The 22162-nt window shown below is 34.9% G+C and overlaps 1 protein-coding gene and 1 long non-coding RNA gene across 4 annotated transcripts in view; one reads left to right on the top strand and one right to left on the bottom strand.

Moving 5' to 3' along the window:
- LOC101083672 (ADP-ribosylation factor-like protein 5A) overlaps positions 1 to 22162 on the top strand; it is a 761586-nt gene that overhangs the window by 45676 nt on the left and 693748 nt on the right. The gene's annotated exons all lie outside the window — the stretch shown is intronic.
- Positions 1 to 22162, bottom strand: part of LOC123384516 — a 71718-nt gene that overhangs the window by 21822 nt on the left and 27734 nt on the right. For both annotated transcript variants that reach the window (XR_006595698.1, XR_006595699.1), the window contains exons 2-3: positions 3210 to 3312; positions 1570 to 1786 (exon numbers count right to left, since the gene is read on the bottom strand). This is a non-coding gene — a long non-coding RNA (uncharacterized LOC123384516). The remainder of the gene's footprint in view (positions 1 to 1569; positions 1787 to 3209; positions 3313 to 22162) is intronic.

Raw genomic sequence — 22162 nt, forward strand, 5'->3', positions numbered from 1 at the left:
TGGGATACTGTTGGGTCTTTCTGTCCCAGGAACCTAAAACTCCCCTTACCTGCCTAGAGACATTATTGCACATGTGGATCATGAACAAGGGACACAGGTACAAAAAGTGTCCAACCAGGAAGCTTTTGCCCAACCAGGGAAGCCTCTTTATTACCTCAGGCTTGAGAGTCTTCTACTTGGCTATGAGACACCCAGAATCCAGGGGGAACTGTTTTCTGTGCCTCAGGCAACATGAGAAGTGGGTGTACCCAGCATCACTAGGGAAACCAAACACACACAAAAATACCATAAAGGGTTCGAAAATTAAACTGCCATTGGATCCACAGCTCACAAATATAGGCCAGACCTATGTGCTAAAGCTAATCAGGGTGCGCATTTGCTAAAATAAAAGATTTAAATAAGACCTAGGGTCTCCTAACATAATACCCAAAATGTCTAGGGTGCATAAAAAAAAATCAAATAAGAACCAAGAAAATAACAAACCTGAATGAGATAAGTTTGATTCCAGCACTGAGATAAATCATATGATAGGATTTTCTGAACAGGATTTTTGGCAGCCATCAAACAAACAGAACCTTGAGTAAAAATTACAATTCTCTTAAACAAATGAAAAACAGAAAATTTCCGAAAATAAGTAGAAGTTACAAAAAAGAATCAAATGCAAATCTGATAAATTGGACTTCACTGTATTTAGTTGAGTGGTGTTCCCCCAGAACATATGCTCACCTCCCTGAACTTGTAACTGTGATCTTATTTGGAAAAAAAAAATACACACATACATCCATGTACATATTTGCAGATTTAATTAGGTTAAAATATTGAATCAAGTGAAGATCATCCTAGGTTTGTATAGGTGGGTCTTACATCCAATGTTAAGTGTCCTTAAAATAGGCATACGGGGAGAAAGAAAGAAGACCGTATGAAGACAGAGGCCAAGATGAGGTTATGAGCTACATGCAAAGGCCGGCCCCTGGAACCACCAGAAGCTGGAAGATGTGAGAGAGTCTCTTGTACAGCCTTCACAGGGTGTACAGCTCTGTACGTCTTGATTTTGAATCCTGGACCTGTAGAAATGTGGGAGAATACATTTCTGTTGTTTTAAGCCACCAAAGTTATGGTGATTTATCATAGCAGTCTTATGATATCAAAACATTTGTCAAAACAACAAAATTTTACTCTAGGAAAGACTATTTAGAGACTGTAAAGACAAGCTACGAGTGGGAGAGAATATCTTATACCATATATTTGACAAAGAATTAGTATCTAGAGGATAAAAGTGATGGTTAATTTTAGGTGTCAACTTGACTGGGCTGAGGATGCCCCTATAGCTGGTGAGACAGTTTTCGGGGTGTGTCAGCGAGTGTGTTTCCAGAAGAGACGAATTTATGTTTAAATCTGTAGCCTGAGTAAAGGAGGTCAGCCTCACCAATGCAGGTGGGGACATCAACTAATAGGTTGAGGGCATGAATAGAACAAAAAAGTGGGGGAAGGATGAATTTGCTCTCTTCTTTGAGTCAGGACATTTTCCTTCCCCAGGACATTGGTGTCCTTGGTTCTTAGATGACATACCATTGGCTCTTCTGGTTCTCTGGGATTCAGATTGGAACTGGAACCATAGCACCTGCTTCCCTGGGCCTCCAGTTTGTGGACAGTGGATCACGGGACTTCTCAGCCTCCATAACTGTGTGAACCAATGTCTCATAATAAATCTTTTTCTGTAGATATCAATATATCCTGTTTGTTTCTCTCAAGAACTCAGACTGATACAGTAAAAATGTCTTAAAACCTAACAGCAAAAAAAAAAAAAAAAAAAAAAGCAATGCAATGAGAAAATGGGCTAAAGATATAAACAGTAAAGAGAACATATAGATGGTGAATGAATACAAAAAGATGTTCAATATCACTTATTATCAGAAAAATGTATATTATGACCGCAATGAAATAATCACTACACATCCCTCAAAGTGGCTAAAAATAAAAAAAAAAAAAGTGGCAACACTAAATGCTTGAAAGAATGTGGAAGAATTTGATCATGCAGACATTCCTGATCGGAGCTTAAAATTGTACAACCACTTTGGAAAAATTTTGGCAGTTTCTTGCAAAATTAAACTTGCCATTGCATAGAAACAGGCAATTGCATTTGTGGGCATTTATCCCAGGAAATTGAAAACTTATGTTCACACAAAAACCTACATTCAAGTGTTCATAGCAGCTCTATTTGTAATAGTCCCAAACTGGAAAGCAGTCCCGATGTCCTTCAACAGGTAAATGACAAAAGAACTGGCAAAATATGCAATTTAATAATACTTAGCAATAAAAGAGTGAAACATTGACACAAAGGAAACAGATGAATCTTCAGGAAATTTTGCTAAATGAGAAAATCCAATCCTAAATGGTTAAGCATTGTATGGTTTTATTTGTAAAATACTTTTGAGATGAAAAAAAATTTGGAAATATAGATTAGTGGTTGCCAGGGTTTAGGGAAGTAGAACAGGAGAGAGGAAGGTGGGTTTGGTTATAAAAAGGCAACAGGGATTCATTGATGCGATTGTTCACTATTTAGGCTACAGTGGTGGATACAGAAACCTACATGTTACAAATCTGTTTAGAAATAAATGCACACACATAAACACCATAGTGTTTCACCAGAAGTAAATCTGGTGAAGTCTGAATAAGATTGGTGGGCTGTATCTATTCCAGTAAACTGTTTGCGATATATTACAGTTTTAAAAAATGTTTTCGCTGGATGAAATTATAAAGTTTACATAGGATTCCCTTGTATTATTTTTAAACTACATAAATACACACTTGTCTCAATAAAAGTTTTATTTAAAAAACAGTAAAAGATTTGAAGATGATTCAACAAAGAAAAATGGCTCTAAAAAGATAATTATCATTAGAAATCAAAGAAATGCAAATTATAACTCTGCTGGCATATCACTGTATACATCCTTTAATGAATAGGAGTAAGAAGTCCAATAGGACCAACTATTAATTGAAGATGTGTGGTAGCAACACATATGTTCATCTCACCCCCCCTTCCCATATATTCATCTTTTAATGTAAAACCATCTCTATTACTTTGTTGAAGATGGTTCCCAAAACTTTATTCAGATGTCTTTAATGACTAACCTCTCTAACACTTAAGCCCTTGATGTTATATATTCTTGACCTATATTTATTACCACATACTCTGAGCAGATTAATACCTGACTTCCTTAATGGAACAATAACTTCTTCAATGATAGGGTGTGTTACTTTCTGCCAAGGAAATGTTGGCGCACAAAATGCTGATTTCATCAGCAAATGAACCTGGAAAAATTCAAGACATAATCAGTTTGAACAACAGATTCTAGATTATAGTAAAGCAATCAATAGTAAATATTGTAAATTTTTCCTGTATATCCAAACCTGAAATTGTGATTTCACCAGTTTTCAATGCAAAGATGTGTTTTGCACATTTGAGGAAGTAATGACTTACATCACTCAAAGATGAAATTCCTAAGAAACAAATCCATAGGTCCAATATTCCTTTTTACTGTTTATTTTCTGCCTCTATCCCATCATTGTCATACAAGTAGCCTGAGTTATCTAAAGGATATGTCCAGATTTTCACATCTGAAAGTTTACATGAGGTTAAGCTTTTAAGAACTTACCAGGGTCAATTTGTAAGCAAGTGATTCTCTCAAGTGCTGATTTTGCAAGCAAAATATAAACATCATTTACTTCCCTAGTGTTTTGAAGCCATGCCATTAAAAATTCATCTGGGAACTCTAACATGAAAACATAAGAACAAGGGAGGCAATGAATTGCAATAAAAAAGTTGGCAGACTAATAAATAGGCATGGCAGGTCAGACTTCAGTTTACATAAATAGCTCTGCCAGAGGTGGTTTAAGAGGGTAGATCCTTGTCCCTGCATTACTTGTGGTGATGCATCTCCCTTTGAATTCTGAACTCTTGTAGCAGAGACAAAGAAATTATGTTGTTATTTTTTTGAAGGACACATAATCAAGATGTATACCCTGCATTTTCTTTTTAAAAATTTTTTTTCAACTTTTATTTATTTTTGGGACAGAGAGAGACAGAGCATGAACGGGGGAGGGGCAGAGAGAGAGGGAGACACAGAATCGGAAACAGGCTCCAGGCTCTGAGCCATCAGCCTAGAGCCTGATGCTGGGCTCGAACTCCCGGACCGCGAGATCGTGACCTGGCTGAAGTCGGACGCTTAACCGACTGCGCCACCCAGGCGCCCCTACCCTGCATTTTCAAAGTAGATGAAGACAAACCATGAATCTTCCATTGTTTTATAGAAACTATACCTCAAAGTAGGTGTAGGAATGCTTCTATAAATTTGAGGTAGTTTGCATGAAGTTACCTTTTTTTTTCCTCCAGAAACCATGCATTCCATATTCAGAAATATTAGACCAATACAAGTAAATAATTCCAATTCCATTCTGGACTTACTAAAAAAAAACCCCACCTTTTTTCTTATCCTAGTTAGTTATAATTACATGTTTTAGATCTTCTCTGAGACGAATCTTGGACACAACCTCTTCTCTTTTGGCCCACCACATCTATGTAGAAGTAAGTTCTTTGCATCTGATATTGCTCTAAAATTTATCCTGTTTATTTCATTTTACTTTTAATTTCCAGTCTTTTTGTGATTGTGTTACCCTTGTTAGTTCTTTCGTGGAATATTACAGCATCTCCTTATGCAAGATACTACCTTCACTCTGTCCTAACTTGTATGCTTATTTAAGTGTTATATTTTGATAACAGACATGGTAAAATGTCTCTACAACTTAATATGCTCCAGTGCCTTTTCTGAATAATATCCCAAACCTTAACATTATGCACAGCTGGTTCTTAAAATCAAGTCCATTCATACAATATTGCACTATGCATCCAAAGTCCAGTCTCCCTCAATTATTGCATTCCTCCTTTTTCTTCCTTACCCTGTGGACTTCTGAAGAAGCAATCCTTACTCAGCTTTTTGACACAGTTCAAAGTACTACCTTAATCAGTGTGCTTCTTTAAATAATTTCTAACAGGAATTTTCAAAAGAATTATTGCTTTTGTCCTGTAACTGTGATAAAGTGCTACTACTGAGAGTATGTCTTTTCATTTGTTTTACATTTTATTTTTTTTATTTTCTTTTATCTTCATTCATTTTTTTGAGTTTATTTATTTATTTTGAGAGAGAGAGCAGGGGAGAGGCAGAGAGAAAATCCTCAGCAGACTTGTCAGCACGGAACCTGATGTGGGGCTCAGTCTCCCAAACTGTGAAATCGTGACCTGAGCCAAAATCAAGTGTTGGATGCTTAACTGACTGAGCCACCCAGGCGTCCCTCTTCTGTAATTTTTTTTTTTATATATGGGGGAGGGGAAGGAAAAAAAAAACAAAAAGAGGTTAAGAGTGGGAGAGAGCCAAAGCATAAGAGACTGTTAAAAACTGAGAACAAACTGAGGGTTGATGGGGGGTGGGAGGGCGGGGAGGGTGGGTGATGGGTATTGAGGAGGACACCTTTTGGGATGAGCACTGGGTGTTGTATGGAAACCAATTTGACATTTGTTTTACATTTTAAAGAAAATAAACCTGGAGCAGCTGGCGCCAGTCTCTCTCTTCAAAGGCATATAGAAATTCAACATCTCAGGGACCAGTCTTCCTCTTCAGTCCCACATTCAGAGAATAAGGAGAGTAGATAACGCCTTTTGCAGGATTACAGTGGTCAGTTATTCTCTCTTCATGCGCCTTTCAGAGAGATGTTTCAGGATAGATGCCTATCCTCCTGGAGGCAAGTCTAAAGACTGAAGAGTAGCTGGGAAACAGAAGGGCCATCGTTTTATTCCTTAATTGGACTTTGCTCAGGCAGGAGACCTGTTGATGCATACTCATGCTTTCATAACAGGGAGCAGAGTATCTGAAGAGAGATACCTAGCGGGGATCAGCAGGTCTGAAAGGAGGCTAGTGGGATGTGACTAACCATGGTGCTTGCTCAGAAGTGAGCATTTTGTTTTTAGAATTCTGAATTTCCTCCCCTTACTGCCAAGTCCACACCAAGTACAAAAATTGCATCAGATAGAGTACAGCAAACACTTCCAAGGAGAGAAATGCTACTCACATTCAAGTATGATAACGGTCTGCTTCTTTTGCCTTTTCCTTATTTTGCCCAGGAATGGAACAGGTAACCTTGTTCCTGCTCTAGCTTGTATTATGGGGAACTTACAAGAAGAATTTTCAATGTGTATAAAATTAAAGCTTTGAAATAGAAACAGAACATAGTTTTAGGAACCCCAGTGGGACTGTTATTTAGAAATGGCTGAAAACCTAATACTGAGAAACTAATAACTCAGTAGATGGAAGTGGGTCTGGGTGGGATACAATAGGGGATTTTTTGTTTGCTTTTTGAAAAGTAAAACCATTTCCTGTTTCTAATGCTGAGTTAATTACCTGTAAACTAGTTACATATTAGTTTACCCAACAGATATTTACTGATCAGTCACTATGTACCCAAAATACAGCACCGGGAACAAAGCATGGGCAAGACTATCTTTCTGAGCTTGCAGGCTGACAGACATTACCTCAACTGACTTACTTCAACAGAATTAAGTTCTCCTTTTTTTTATTTTTTTGGTATTTCAAACCTTTATGCAGCTAGACAAATGGTATTTCTTTTTTTTAAATTTTTTTTTAACATTTATTCACTTTTTGAGAGACAAAGAGAGACAGAGCATGAACGGGGAAGGGTAGAGAGAGAGGGAGACACAGAATCTGAAGCAGGCTCCAGGCTCCGAGCCGGCAGCACAGAGCCTGATGCGGGGCTCGAACCCACGAACTGCAAGGTCATGACCTGAGCCAAAGTCGGACGCTCAACTGACCGAGCCACCCAGGCACCCCGACAAATGGTATTTCTTACAAGGTTCAATCAGTTGCAGTTCCTCATTATTATGAAGATGTTCTCAATCCACTGTGGGACAAATATGTAATATCTAATTCTACAACAGAATGTTAGAATGAAACTGGACTCCGAGTAAATTCTGGCATCCTTGAACTGTGTGACCTTGATGTAAATTCCTGCCTCCTAAATGAATATAATAGTAGCTCCCAAGGATCTTGTTGTGTAATAAGTATGTATACATACAAAATAATGATATATTAAATATATATAATATAAAACACCTGATGCACAGTACATGTTCATTGATAACTAATTCATTTCCATATATATTTTCATTTATCTCCTGTGCCCAGACCACCAAATATTTTAAAAATGAAAATTTGGCATATGCTAATATAAAACTATTTTCTCCAGAGTGTTCCTATATCTCACTTTTACTAAGTTACCTCCTTTCCATAGTCCTCTTTATTCCTACCCTTCAGCATTTTTCACCTGACTTATCTTATTCTGGGTTTAAGTTTTCCAGTCAGTACTCCTAGATATTCAGACAACGCTTTAAATTTTTCTCCTGTGATATGTCTTTTTTTTTTCTATATGTGATTCTTAATTTGTCGTGCACACTTCTCATTTTAATATCCAGGCTTAGAAGTAATTTAGACAATCAAGCTGGGTCTGTATTTGTTCCTTCTTTTGTTCTGTATATTAGTTACATATCTGTTGTCATTAACAACCACAGCACTCATCATCTACTTGGAGTCACATTCCTTTTTAAAGTCTGATTAAGGTCTGTGTGTTTCTTTTTAGATTTTGGAAGTCTGTTATTCTAAAGCCTACATATTTGTCCGAATTATACCTAGTTAAAAATATTATCAACTGCAGTTACTTTTTGCAAAGTTTGAACATTGCTAAGTTGTTATTTCTAGTCACTAAGAGTTAAGCCCCTGTGTCCATCTAATAGTTTCAAGGAATTGCCACTGATAGCAGGGCAAAGAATCCTTCATTAGATTTTCTGGTTTGAGTTGAGGGAGACTTCTGGTTCAAAGGATTGTTCAGACTTCCCCATCTTGCCTCTGCTCCTTCAGAGCAGCTAGTTCTGTCTGTCATGTTTTATGTATTGGCCAGGGTTCTCCAGAGAAACAGGAAGTATATATAACAGATGGGAGGGGTGGAGAGAGAGACATCCACGCACATTGCTTGGCCATGGTGTTATAATTATTAGGTACTTTGTGTACATTATCATATTTATTCCTAATGATAGCTATGCAAGTATCATTATCTTTCGCATTTTATACAATAGAAAACTGCTTTTCAAAGAGTTAGGGAACTTGTAAATATTTTGTTGAGTTAGTAGATTCAGAAATTACATCCCAGTTCTAGTTTAGTCTAATTTCTAGGTCCTTGTAATGCCCACTATAAACATATATAGGAAACCTAAAGGAAAATATCTTTGTTTACCTAAAATGAATTAATATTTAAGTATGAAAATTCAAATACTAGTAACAGACTAGTGCTAAAGTATCTATCTGGTGGTTCTTGTACTATTAATATAAGTCTATGTCTGATAGAGGCTTATATGACAAAGCACTCCCAGAAGTATTCTTATCATCTACCTTTCACCTTTCCTGTGTAATGTATTACTCTTAAAGTTCTGCTTTCTGAGGCTACAGATATCATCTCCATCAATATTATTCATAAATTAATTCTGTACCCATATAAGCTATGATTTTCAATAAATTTATTCATTGATTTATTTATATAAGCGATTTTCAATAATGGTGTTAAAAATATGAGCTTTATTGGTAAGATCTGGTTATATTTTTAAGTCATAAACAGAAGTGTGTTTGGGAAGGGGCCTTTTGCCCTTTGTAAGCCATTATATAGGCATTGGCATTCTCTACTAATACATAAGGATAGCTCAAAGCAAAAGGTTTGGCATTATTAATGAAGAAACATGTCATTAGTGTTGACTCTTATTAGGCAATCTACCACAGATTAAAACTTGGTTATATGCAATTTAAATTAGAAATAATTAAGTTTTGAAACTTTATGATACAGCAGAGTAAGGAATTGGATAGTAGTCCAAGGAACTTGATTTTGTTTGGGTCTCTGGTCTATTATCAACTCTCAGTTGGAATTTGGGCAGCTCTCTTCTCTCTGCAAATGAGTTTACTATCAAGTAGAGAGCCCAGGTGATATTAGCCTCTTTCAGTAAAAGATACTGCATTATTTGGCTAAAACAGTATTTCCTAAACTTTCTCCACATTTTGTAATTTTTAATTTTATTCCATCCTTGCCTTAAAGGTACCCATAGTATCAATTAAAACAGAAGAAGAAAAACAACAACAACAAACAACAACAACAAAATAACCCTTTCCTCACTATCTCCTTCAGGTACTTGAAAAGGAGTGTTGTCATCTGAAACTCACAAATCACTAGATATTTGTCAGAAACAAAGGAAAGAAAATGTAAAAAATTATTATCACATTTAAAAACCAAATTTTGTTTAAGAAACATTTTTGCATATTATAAATCAATAAAAATTACATAATTATATATATATATACATATATATTAGAAAAACAAGATATAATCTTGTTCTTTTAAAAAAATAAAGCCCTACAGTAATATTAAGCAGATGAATAGTGAATTTCTTTATACATATTCTTTTTATTTTTTTTTATTTTTTTTTAATTTTTTTTTCAACGTTTATTTATTTTTGGGACAGAGAGAGACAGCATGAACGGGGGAGGGGCAGAGAGGGAGACACAGAATCGGAAACAGGCTCCAGGCTCCGAGCCATCAGCCCAGAGCCTGATGCCGGGCTCGAACTCAGGGACCGCGAGATCGTGACCTGGCTGAAGTCGGACGCTTAACCGACTGCGCCACCCAGGCGCCCCTATACATATTCTTTTTAAATAATGGCTTCTAAATTTTCTAAAATTTGATTTTCTTAAAGACCATCACAGAAAATGCTGTTATTATTTTCCCTGAGTCAATTATTTTGAAAAATATTCATGTATTAACAAAATTGCACATCACATCCTTCAATTTCATTTTTCCTACAGCACAGCTGGAGCATTAGAGTGTTCTTAAATAAAAACTTTCTTTACATTCTCCTCAGTAGTTGAAGTTATTCAAAATAATTTAAGAACTGTGGTAAAAACTTTGTTCATTTTAGCCTTTTAGATGGGACTGAGTCTGCTAGCCAGCAGATTATTCATGGGGTTTCTACATTTCTAGAAATTTTTAGTTAAGATGTGTTTCAGCTCAGGTTTTTAGAAACATAAACAATATGCATTATGATACTAATTTTCTTTCTTAATATTGCTCAAAGTCACCTTTTCCTTTCTTTTCAATACACTAAAATTAAAAATTCATATATGTTAGTTCTAGGTAAGACCCTAAAAGTATCTTGTTCATTGTTGTTGTTTTTTTTGAATTTTTTTAATATAAGTTGGGAAAATGCACATCTCACAGGAGAGTAATCACTTTACACGTTATAGTGTGATTTTGCTTTTTAGCCATGACTCTGATTCCAGTGAAGATAGTCCAGTATTTCTTGGGAATCTGATCCTCTTCTTAGAAAGCTTTTACATTCATTCGTGTTACCTGACCTACCTACCTGACCATAACGTAGACTCAGACAATTTAGAATACTTTCAAGAAAGGTAGTACCAACAAGATATTTTCTATGAAACCTTAGTTCTCTTGTGAATTAAACTCACAGGAATCCCCCTTTCACCCTATTCTGGCCAATTGAAACTTCTTTGGACCTATAATATAGAAGTTTGACTTCTATCTTTTGTTGAAAGAAATGCCTTTATGCTCACAAAGTTAGAATTCTCTCTCAGACTCCCACTGGATGCTAAGAGCAGTTCCTATTTGAATTCCTCACAAATGCAGTGGGCATAAGAGGATATGTTCATAAATACTTTATTGTTTTTAGCTGTACCTTAAATAATAAATAAGTTTGGTTTGCTGAAGTTTGGTTTCTAAGCCCGAGTTCTATTTTTTCCCATTATAAAACAGCTTTAAAATGGTAATTTTTTCCCTCCTAGTATCCATTGTGAATTATGAGTTAAGAGTATCCATTTTGAATTGATAAAATGAGAACAAACCTATTTAAATCAATTCTGAATTTTAGGCCAATGACAGGTGTTCTAGAAATGGACCATGGGAGATTTTCCAATACTGGTCCCTATATTCAGTCATAGGAATTATCTACACGTTTACATAACTTATGAGGAAATCCATTTCTATGCATATAATTAATTGTATTAGATAATAGTAGGCACTGAGTTTGGAAACTCAACAGATTCTGTTCTAGTTTCAGACCTTGAACTTTCTTTTAGGCTACAGGACAATTAATATGTGTATGTTCTATGTGGTCATCTATAAAATGATGCTAAGGAATTGATTTTACTTGTCATATAGGGACTTTGGAAGTAAAGCTGTATAATTTACTTACAGCTCAGTAGGTTAAGCTTCCGACTTTGGCTCAGGTCATGATATCATGTTTCATGAGTTTGAGCCCTGCGTCGGGCTCTGTGCTGACAGCTCAGAGTGTAGAGCCTGCTTCAGATTCTGTGTCTCCCTCTCTCTCTCTGCCCCTCCTCCACTAGTACTCTGTGTGTGTGTGTGTCTCTCCTCTTTCTCTCTCAAAATTAAATAAACCTTAATTAAAAAAAACATACATAATATGTATGTATTACATGTATTGTTGATGTATGCATAATAACGCATGCAGGTACATAAACACACATATGCATACGCAAACAAATACAAGAATGCTAGAATCTTTGGAAATTATAAAGACCTCTTTGAATTTGAAGTGGTAAGAAAATTTGATAAAATTTTTTGAGCAACATTATTATTAAAAAAAGAAAAGTAGAGTGACTTCAAAGTAAGAATGTACCTTATAGATATCATTCAGAAAGATAAAAAGGAAAGTCTGGATTGAATATTCTAGATAAGGAGTTATATTAGAAGCTACATTTAAGGGAGAATAAATTCATTATTTGATCAATGTGAAAAAATGTTAGAATATATAAAGAAATGTCAATCTCATTTATTCAATTAATAAATATAATTTGCTCAGTTATTCAGACTGGAAATAAGATTGACTTTATGGCTTCTACAAAGCAAATGGTTCAAAGCAGAGTTTAGGGAGGATTTGTTTCCCTGAGAAATATATTTTGTTGTGGTGGTGGAATTTTTCAAGTTTCTTACAATTATTTGGGCATATGTTTTTTAAACTATAAAATCCTTAATTATAATTTATTTGTCAAATGTATTGTTGAGAAAAACATATTTTTAAATTGCATGAAAAAACACCTTTTGTACTTTTATACATTGTATCAGAAACTCAAGAATTGCAAGGACTCATGGTGTTTATTGATGAAAAGGTAGATTTTTCTCTGGAAGTTGCAGCTCTATGCCTTAATTCTCCTAGCTTAAGGATGCCTTTGTTTTAACAGACTCACCATAACTATTAAAAATATAGCTTCAGTATTTTTCAATTCATGAGGATTATTTTCTCTCATGTGTAAAAGGAAATAAGTGTTACCAAATATAACTTCAAATTTAATCAAACATGGGATCTTTGTGGTAACAAAAATAAGATCAAAAAGCCTTTCTGTTGCTCTCTTCTAGATTCTACCTGAAGAGTATTTGGGGATTTTAAGACATCTCAATCCTTCCCACATTACTATGGTGTAATTAATTAGATTTTTTTTCAACTTTTATTTATTTTTGGGACAGAGAGAGAGAGAGAGAGAGCATGAACAGGGGAGGGGCAGAGAGAGAGGGAGACACAGAATCGGAAGCAGGCTCCAGGCTCTGAGCCATCAGTTCAGAGCCTGACGCGGGGCTCGAACTCACAGACCACGAGATCGTGACCTGGCTGAAGTCGGACGCTCAACCGACTGCGCCACCCAGGTGCCACTAATTAATTAGATTTTAAATCTCGGCTGTTTGGGACAAAAGTCACACAACATACTTTAAAATTGTTAATAATTTAGACTTTCTAATTTCCAAAGATGACTAATGCAGCCTAAGTATTGTTTAAGTATATGTTTCCATACAAGTTTGTAAATCTCTCATGCTTAAGCTCTCACCCACCCTGATGCTACCCCATATCTCCCCTTCCAGGAAATGTTCCACCATCCACCAAACAAGGCAGTAAAGACTGATTCAAGAGGACTCTACTCCAGCACTATTTATAGCTTCAGTTCTGCCATGCACATGTTTCTTTCTCACAAGTTATTACATATTAATATTACTCTTGTTTGATTTACATATATAGTGAAATGATTATCAAAATAAGTATAATTAACATCCATCATCTCATGAGATATAATAAAAAAAAATTCCTTATGTTGAGAATTCTTAGAATTTACTCTCAACACCTTTTCAGTATATCGTATAGTAGTGTTAACTGTAGTCATCATATTTTACATTATTTATATGATAAGTGAGAGTTTGTACATTTTAACCACCTTTCTCTAATTCCTGCTCTCCCCACCCAGTACCTCTGGTAACCACAAATCCATTCTCTTTCTGAGTTCAGTTGGGTCTTGTCTGTTTTTAGATTCCACGTTTTAGTGAGATTATACAGTATTATTTGTCTTTGTCTGACTTATTTCACTTATGATAATGCCTTCAAGGTCCATCCATATTGTTGCAAATTGGAGAATTTCCTTCCTTTTATATGGCTGAGTAATGTTCCAATTGCATATATATTCTATAATTTCTTTGTCCATTTATCCATCCATTGGCACTTAGGTTGTTTCTATGTCTTGCCTCTCATAAATAATGCTTCTGTAAACTTGGGAGTAGAGATATCTTTTTGAGTTTGTGTTTTCATTTCCTTTGGATATACATGCATACTTCCATTTTATAACATCTTACTTTGTTTCACTCTATAGATAATGTGTCTTTTACAAATTAAAGTTTTGTAGCAATCCTGGGTTGAGCAAGTTTAATAGTACCATTGAGCAAACAGCATGTGGTCACTCCAGGTCTCTGTGTCACCTTTTGGTAATTTATGTAATATTTCAACCTTTTTCATTGTCATTATATTTGTTATGGTGATATTTGATCAGTGATAACAACTCTCTGAAAGCTCAGATGATGGTCACCATTTTTTAGCAATAAAGCATTTTTAAATTAGGATGTGTACTGTTTTTTAGATATAATGCTATCTATGCTGTACTGAATAGACTACAGAATAGTATAAACATAACTTATATGCACTGGAAACCAAAAAATTCATTTGACTTGCTTTATTGCAATATTTGCTTTATATTAATGGTCTGGAGCCAAACCTGCAATATCTCTGAGGCATGCGTACATTTTCAGAAGTGGAATTTCTGGACAATAGGGATGGTCTATTTTTAATTTTTTGAGGAAACTCCATACTGTTTTTTCCATTGTAGCTGACCACTTTACAACACCATCAGCAGTGCACAGGGTTCTCTTTTTCCACATTTGTTGCCTCTTCTTTTTGTAAATGTCACACTTAATTACCTCTAACGTATAATGCTTCCTCAGATATGCTTCAAATATTTCCAGAAATTAGAAAAGAGTAAAAGATAAAGTTGTGCTACTGCAATAGTGAGAGTTTTTCTACTCCAGTTATGTCCAGGAAATGTGTTCAGCATGCCATTAGGACTGTTCTTCCAGTAGACACAAACCACTGAAGGAAGGAATAGGAAGAGGAAGGGAGAGAGGAAGTAGAAGAGACAGAGCAGACACACACAGGCATGTCAGTGATAAGAATTTTTGAGCCTCTCCAATTCCTCTTGAGTTGGGGAAATATTATTTTATAAACCCTGTGCAATGAGCATCTCAAATCTCTTCCCATTATCTCCCAGATTATTATTTTTTGCCTACCATCAGTAAGGTGGCCTTGGAGTTATGAATATTTATCAAATATTTTCAAAATGTCTAAAAATATATGGGAAATATTAGAAAATTAATGAACTATAACTGTACATAATATTTACTTTACATTTTTACAAAGAATGGGAAACAATGAAATGTACCCATTGTTCCCAGTCAAGTTGAAAAATTCTACTCTAATAGAAAGGTATTACATCAGGCAGAGGGTTGAAGTTACCTCAGAAAATAAATCATTTTTGAGCATAGAAATGAAAACTGTAAAGCACAGGACTTTTGGAAATTCATTAATTCAGATTTCATGACAACAGGACTAAAATATACCCTTGCAGTATTTACGTATGACAGGATTGCTATGTGGATTTTGGGCATAAACAGCTTTGATGGACTATGTCGAGGATAATAAATTGGGAGTTAAACTCCTGAAAGAGAACAAATGACTTCCATTTGCAGAATTATAGACTTATAAAATGCTGTACTACTGAAATAGCACCCAGTCCATGTTACAAATTTTATAAGTAAATAAAATGAATAAAGCCCAGAGAGGGGAACTAACTCACACGTAATACAACATGCAGTGAATTTCTTTAATGGTACATATTTACTTGTGTCATTTTGAATTTTAGAAACCTGACTTAGACATATATTAGTTGTGTCATTGAGGCACTTGTCAAATCACAGAAGACTTTCTGGATTGGATTACTTGAGATTTTCTTAGTAAGAATCATTGATAATTTAAAAATTAACTATGAAAACAATAGCTTTAAGCACATAGTATGTGAGATATATATGTGTATTTCATATATGTGTGTATTTCATATATATATATAATCATATTTAGAACTCTAAAATATAGGATTCTTGGACAGAGAAGGATTCATTCATCTCCGGTGTAAAAGAGGGGTGCTTGTAGGATCTCTCTCTAGCATGGTGGTAGGCAGAGATGATAAGTAATCATAATTCGGTACTTTGTATGAGATGGCTTTGGTTAGAAAAGTACAGCTGGTGTTTAGTAACAGTTTTCAGAAGACACTTAAAAAGAGTCTTAAAAATGGATATATATATCACACTAAGTTCACAAGTATTACATGCTTTACTTGTTTCTCTAATATGAAAATTTAGTTTGTTTTTTTGAGAAAAAATACACAATAATTAGTTGAGACTTATTTTGAGAAAGGTAGTAAGCATTGACAAATTGTCATTTTAATCTTCTTTTCCTACTACAGAGGGTAAAAAATAAGTATGTGGTGAGTTTAGTTAAGAGAGACCAAGCCTGGGGCACATGGGTGGCTCAGTCAGTTAAGCATCCAACTCTTGATTTCGGCTTGCATCGATATCTCACACTTCATGGGATCCAACCCTGTGCTTGGGATTCTCTCTCCCCCTCTCTCTGCCCCCTCCCTCTCTGTCTCTCTCTCTCTAAATGAAGTGTGTGTGTGTATATCTATCTATCTATCTATCTATCTATCTATCTATCTATCTATCTATCTCTTATATAAAGAGAGGCTAACTTTGTATAAGGGAATTGATACAAGCATCTCTTAGGGAGAAAAAGTGCCATTTAACCATTTTTAGCTTCAGCTTTCTCATTTGTAAACATGAAGATAAGAAAATCCATGTTTTAGGATAGTTACTATATCAAAGGATTTATTGGTCTTAATGATATAGAAAATTATTAGAGCACAATAAATGCTTAACAAATAATAGTGCTATTAATTCTTAATGACATATCCATTAATTAATTGATGTTTTCATTTTACAGCATGCTAAATTATTTTAAATATTTGTTAGGGTAATAAGCCTGTATCATCTAATATATATTACATAATTAAATTTACATACTCATTTAAAATATCTTATCTTCCCATACTTATTTCTTCTGATTTATCCCTGATTAGGCAGTATAATGTGGTGGTTAGAAGTGTAAGTTCTAATATTAGACTGCTGTGGTAAATTCTGCTCTATCACTAACTGTACAGTTTTAGAACTTAACCTCTCAATTCTGGGAGTTCATCATCTGTAAAATGGTTAAAATAATAGCACTTACCTCACATACTTTGATGTACTGTTTTGACAGGCAATATATTAATGTATTTAGAATAAGGTATGTTTTTCAGTATATATTCAATATATCTGGCTTATTTACTACATTTCTTCATAATGATGATTTTCAACAGCAGGAAAAAAGAGAGAAAAAAGCTTTTAATGTCAGAAAATATTTTCATCAGCAGGAAAAAAGAGAAAGAAAAGCCTTTAATGTCAGAAAAGAGAGTGTCGAATTTGAGGAAGAACTTGGGTTAAAGATCAATTGTACATGCAAAAAGAAAGTTGACAAAATAGCAACGCACTGAGCAAATGTCACGGATCCTCAGCTCTAGAACTGGTTCTTGTTTGTGCATTTCAGGGACATATTGGAATTGATGTAGAGATTGTTTATACATAAATTTAAACTAAAAGCTTCCTTGTGATTATAATAGTTTGGGAATATAGAAAGGATATTAACTATTCTTATTAATAAGCCATGCTCAGTATTTGTCTCCTTTTTTTTCTTATGTTTACTTATTTATATCCTATTTTCTTCAAAAAAAACGCATTCAATGTGACTTGCAAGGATCTGTAAACTATATTACAATAAATTGAAAGCAGATTAGAAAAGCAGAAGAAAGTCAATGCCTTAAGTCAATTCTATCCATGAGGGAAGATAATGTGAAAAACGTATCATAGTGCCCTTTCTAATTCCTAGAGGTGTGGTACACTTTGGACTTTAAATGAAACAAATTCCAGTCAAAAAATAAAACTGAATCTTTGAAGATTAAAATATCTTTAAAAGGAAATCATGCCCGTATTGCAGAAGCACAAAATACTCTTGATCTGAAGACTGTATTTTTGTAAGGTGAGATTTTTCAACAGTTTATATTTGTATTGCCCTTGTAAGTGGGCTGTTCTTTAAATAGGCTTTTGGATTGTTTTCGGAAAATAAACATTCAATTGCTTTTTTCGTCTTTTTTTAAAAATTTGAATTCCAATTAGTTAACATACAGTGTAATATTGCTTTCAGGTATACAAAATACTGATTCAACACTTCCATGTAACACCTGGTGCTCATCACAAGTACACTCCTTAATCCCCATCACCTATTTAACCCCCCCCCCCCCACCTCCCTTCTGGTAACCATCAGTTTGTTCTCTTTAGTTAAGAGTCTTGTTTTGTTTCTTAAGTTCCACATGTGAGTGAAATTGTATGGTATTTGTTTTTCTGACTTATTTTGCTTCGCATAGTACTCTCTAGCTCCATCTATGGCATTGTAAATGGCAAAATTTCATACTTTTTGATGGTAGAGTAATATATATATATATATATATATACACACACACATATATATGTATATACATACACACACACACACATATATATATATATATATATATATATATATATATATATATACACACATACACATACACATATCACCTCTTCCTTATCCATTCATTAGTTGTTGGACGCTTGGACTCCTTCCATAATTTGGCTATTGGAGATAATGCTGGCTGGCTCAGTTGGTACACCATGCAACTCTTGATCTCAGGATTGTGCGTTTAAGCCCTACAGTGGGGGTAGATATTACTTAAAAACAAAATCTTTAAAAATTTTTAAGAAAAAGGTAATTCCCTTTTTAACTTTTTGAAGAATCTCCATAACTATTTTCCAGAGTAGCTGTACCAGTTTGTATTCCCACCAACGGTGCAAGAGAGTTCCCCTTTCTCCATATCCTTGCCAACCACCTGTTATTTCTTGTGTTTTTTATTTGAGTCATTCTGACAGGTATTAGGTACTATATCATTGTAGTTTTGATTTGCATTTCCCTGATGATGAGTGCTGTGGAGCATCTTTTCATGTGTTTGTTGGCCATCTGTATGTATTCTTTGGAAAAATGTCTATTCATGTTTCCTGCCCATTTTTTAATTGGATTATTTGCTTTCTGGCTGTTGAGTTTTATAAAGTTCTTTATGTGTTTTGGACACTAACTCTTTATCAGTTATGTCATTTGCAAATATCTTCTATTCTGTAGGTTGCCTTTTAGTTTTGTTGATGGTGTCCTTTGCTATGCCGAAGTTTTTTATTTTGAAGTCCTAATAGTTTATGTTTGCTTTTGTTTCCTTTGCATCAGGAGACATATCTAGAAAGATGTTGCTATGGCTGATGTCAAAGAGGTTACTGTCTGTGTTCTCTTCTAGGATTTTTATGGTTTCAAGTCTCAGGTTTAGGTCTTAAATCTATTTTGAATTTATTTTTATGTATGGTGTAAGAAAGTGGTACAGTTTCATTCTTTTGCATGTTGCTGTCCAGTTTTCCCAACACCATTAGTTGAAGAGACTGTCTTTTTCCCATTGGATATTCTTTCATGCTTTGTTGAAGATTAATTGATAGTTATGGGTTCATTTCTAGGTTTGCTTGTCTGTTCCAGTGATCTGTGTGTCTATTTTTATGCCAGTAGGATACGGTTTTGATCACTACAGCTTTATAATATAACTTGAAGTTGAGAATCGTGATGCCTCCAGGTTTTCTTTTCTTTTTCAAGGTTGCTTTGGCTATTTCAGGTCTTTTATGGTTCCATACAAGTTTTAGGGTTTTTGTTTTTGTCTTTTGTTTGTTTTGTTTTTGTTTTTAAGTAATCCCTATTCCCAACATGGGGCTTGAACCTAAGACCCTGAGATCAAGAGTTGCATGCTTTACTGAGCCAGCCAGGTGTCCAAAATCCGTATGATTCAGTGAAATTTTTACATTTTAGTAGTATTTATCTTTGATTTTCTAATATTCATGATTTTATTATTTATAAAGATAATTTTGTTTCCACTTTATCATGATTGTAATTATAGCACTTATATTTTCTAATTGCATTTGCTCATCCTTCTAGAACAGTGTTAATATTGGGGCGCCTGGGTGGCGCAGTCAGTTAAGCGTCTGACTTCAGCCAGGTCACGATCTCGCGGTCCGGGAGTTCGAGCCCCGCGTCGGGCTCTGGGCTGATGGCTCGAGCCTGGAGCCTGTTTCTGATTCTGTGTCTCCCTCTCTCTCTGCCCCTCCCCCGTTCATGCTCTGTCTCTCTCTCTCCCAAAAATAAATAAACGTTGAAAAAAAATTAAAAAAGAAAAAAGAACAGTGTTAATATTAATGGAAAGATGGACATTTTGCCTTCCTTTTTATTATATCAGTGATGTTTTTATTTTTCAAATTTTAAAGATGATTTTATATGTGGATTTATGTGCAGTTATTCATGCAAAATATAACATCCATGTATTCTATCTAACTTATTAATATCCTATGCCATTTTCTGCAGTTTTACTTATCCAGGTCCAGATGAATCTGGATTTCTGAAAGGTCCTGTATGTCCTTACCATTAGTGAATGGCTTCAATGTGATTTTTATTGTGTATGGGCAGAAGTTTAATATTTATGTGAACCAAAATTGATAATGAATGTTTTTAAGTTTTAGTCATACATCAAATGAATGTTACCAATAGTTCATTGATGTTGGTTGTTAAGGCAGTAAATTTAATATATGTATAATCTCCTGGATTTCAGTATATTTCTGATTGCAACATCTTATGTGGATTACCATTCTAGAATCTCCATAAATGAGTTTGCTGTTCTCTGGCTGAATAATGCAGTCATCTCAGGTGGGACTAAAAAAATCTAATTAAAGGTGCTTGATTCCAAAGGAAGAATCTAAAATCTATGTGATCCTTAGACAGTGACAAGTATTTCCCCAGAGCTCAGTGATTGCCTGGACTCTTTGTTTCTGTGGAAGGAGACACCTAAGTGATTAGTCATATGACCCCACTTCCATCATTGACTAGGTAGGAAGTCTTGAAGTGGACTATACTAAAATATACTAAAATAGTATTAATCTAGGCTACTTTAATTTAGATGTTAGAGAAAATTATGACAAAATACTGATAAATGTGTTTTACAACGCACCCAAAAACATTATTTTTCACATATGATTAGAGGTGGTGATGTAAGCAAGATAGCAGAGTAGGAACCCCTAACCTTTGTTCCTCCATAGAATCACTTATCTAACAATGATTTCGGTAGCAAAATGCCTTGAAAGGAAATGCCGAATGCAGAGTAAAAAGAATACTCCAGAGGAGCACAAACTGAGAGTAGTCATATTTATATGGATAAGAGGAGAAATTTGACATTACTCAGGTGAGTTCCTCCTTCAGACCACCTTAACTCAGCACTAAAATGATTGCTCAGCCCATCATTTCTCCCACTGGGGGAAAAGTGAGATTGGACTGTGCATCTGGTCACTCAAGCACACACCGTTGGGCTTGTTTCTGTCTCACTTCATTCCAAACACTGAACAATCCCCTGGAACAGCAAAGAGCAAAGGAAAGAGGAGGACATCTCCTGCAGCAAGTGCTACTCTGTGAGATTTGGAAAACACACATAACTGAGACTTTTTTCTCCATGAGAGAGAATGAAGTGAAGGAAGCCTTATCTCTAGAATTTCAAAGCACCCTCCATGAAACTAAGTTTCTATCTTACCTCATACTAAGTAGGGAGCAACCTGTGGAACCTGGGTCCTTGGAACAGGTTCTGGTGCTGATTTCCAAGATTATGAAGAGACACAGGACAAAAATCTACATCTTCAAATGCATAGACAATAAAGCAAACATACAAGGAATATGCAGAATCTAGAAAACATGACACAATCAAAGGAAGAAAATAAATATCTACTAACCAACTTGAGAAAATTGGAGATCTGTGAATACCTGACAAGAATTCAGAGTAATCATCTTAAAGAACCTCAGTGAGTTATGAGAACACAGACAACTAAACAAAATGAGAAACAGTAAATGAATACACTGAAAATATTAACCAAGAGAAACAATGAAAAACAACCAAATAGCAATATTGGAACTGAAGAATACCATAACTGAACTGAAAAATGCTCCAATTTTGTCCGGGAAATGTGTTCAACATGTCATTAATATTGATTTTTCTAGCAACAGAAACCATTGAAAAAAGGAGAAGGTTAGGAGCAGGAGGAATCAGAAGAGGAGAAGGGGACAGAAAACAGTCTCATTTAAAATAGCATAAAAGAACAATTAAAGAGACTCATAAATATGGAGAACAAGCTGAGGGTTGCTGGAGGGGTTTTGGGAGGGGGGATGGTCTAAATGGGTAAGGGGAATTAAGGAATCTACTCCTGAAATCATTGTTTCACTATATGCTAACTAATTTAGATGTAAATTTAAAAAAAAATAAAAAATAAAATAAAAACAATTAAACATGAATAAATTTAATCAAGGTGGTGAAAGATTTGTATAATTAAATCTATAAAGCACTGATGAAAGAAC

The sequence above is a fragment of the Felis catus genome, chromosome A3, assembly GCF_018350175.1.
Source record: "Felis catus isolate Fca126 chromosome A3, F.catus_Fca126_mat1.0, whole genome shotgun sequence".
In the NCBI taxonomy this organism is placed as follows: domain Eukaryota; kingdom Metazoa; phylum Chordata; class Mammalia; order Carnivora; family Felidae; genus Felis; species Felis catus.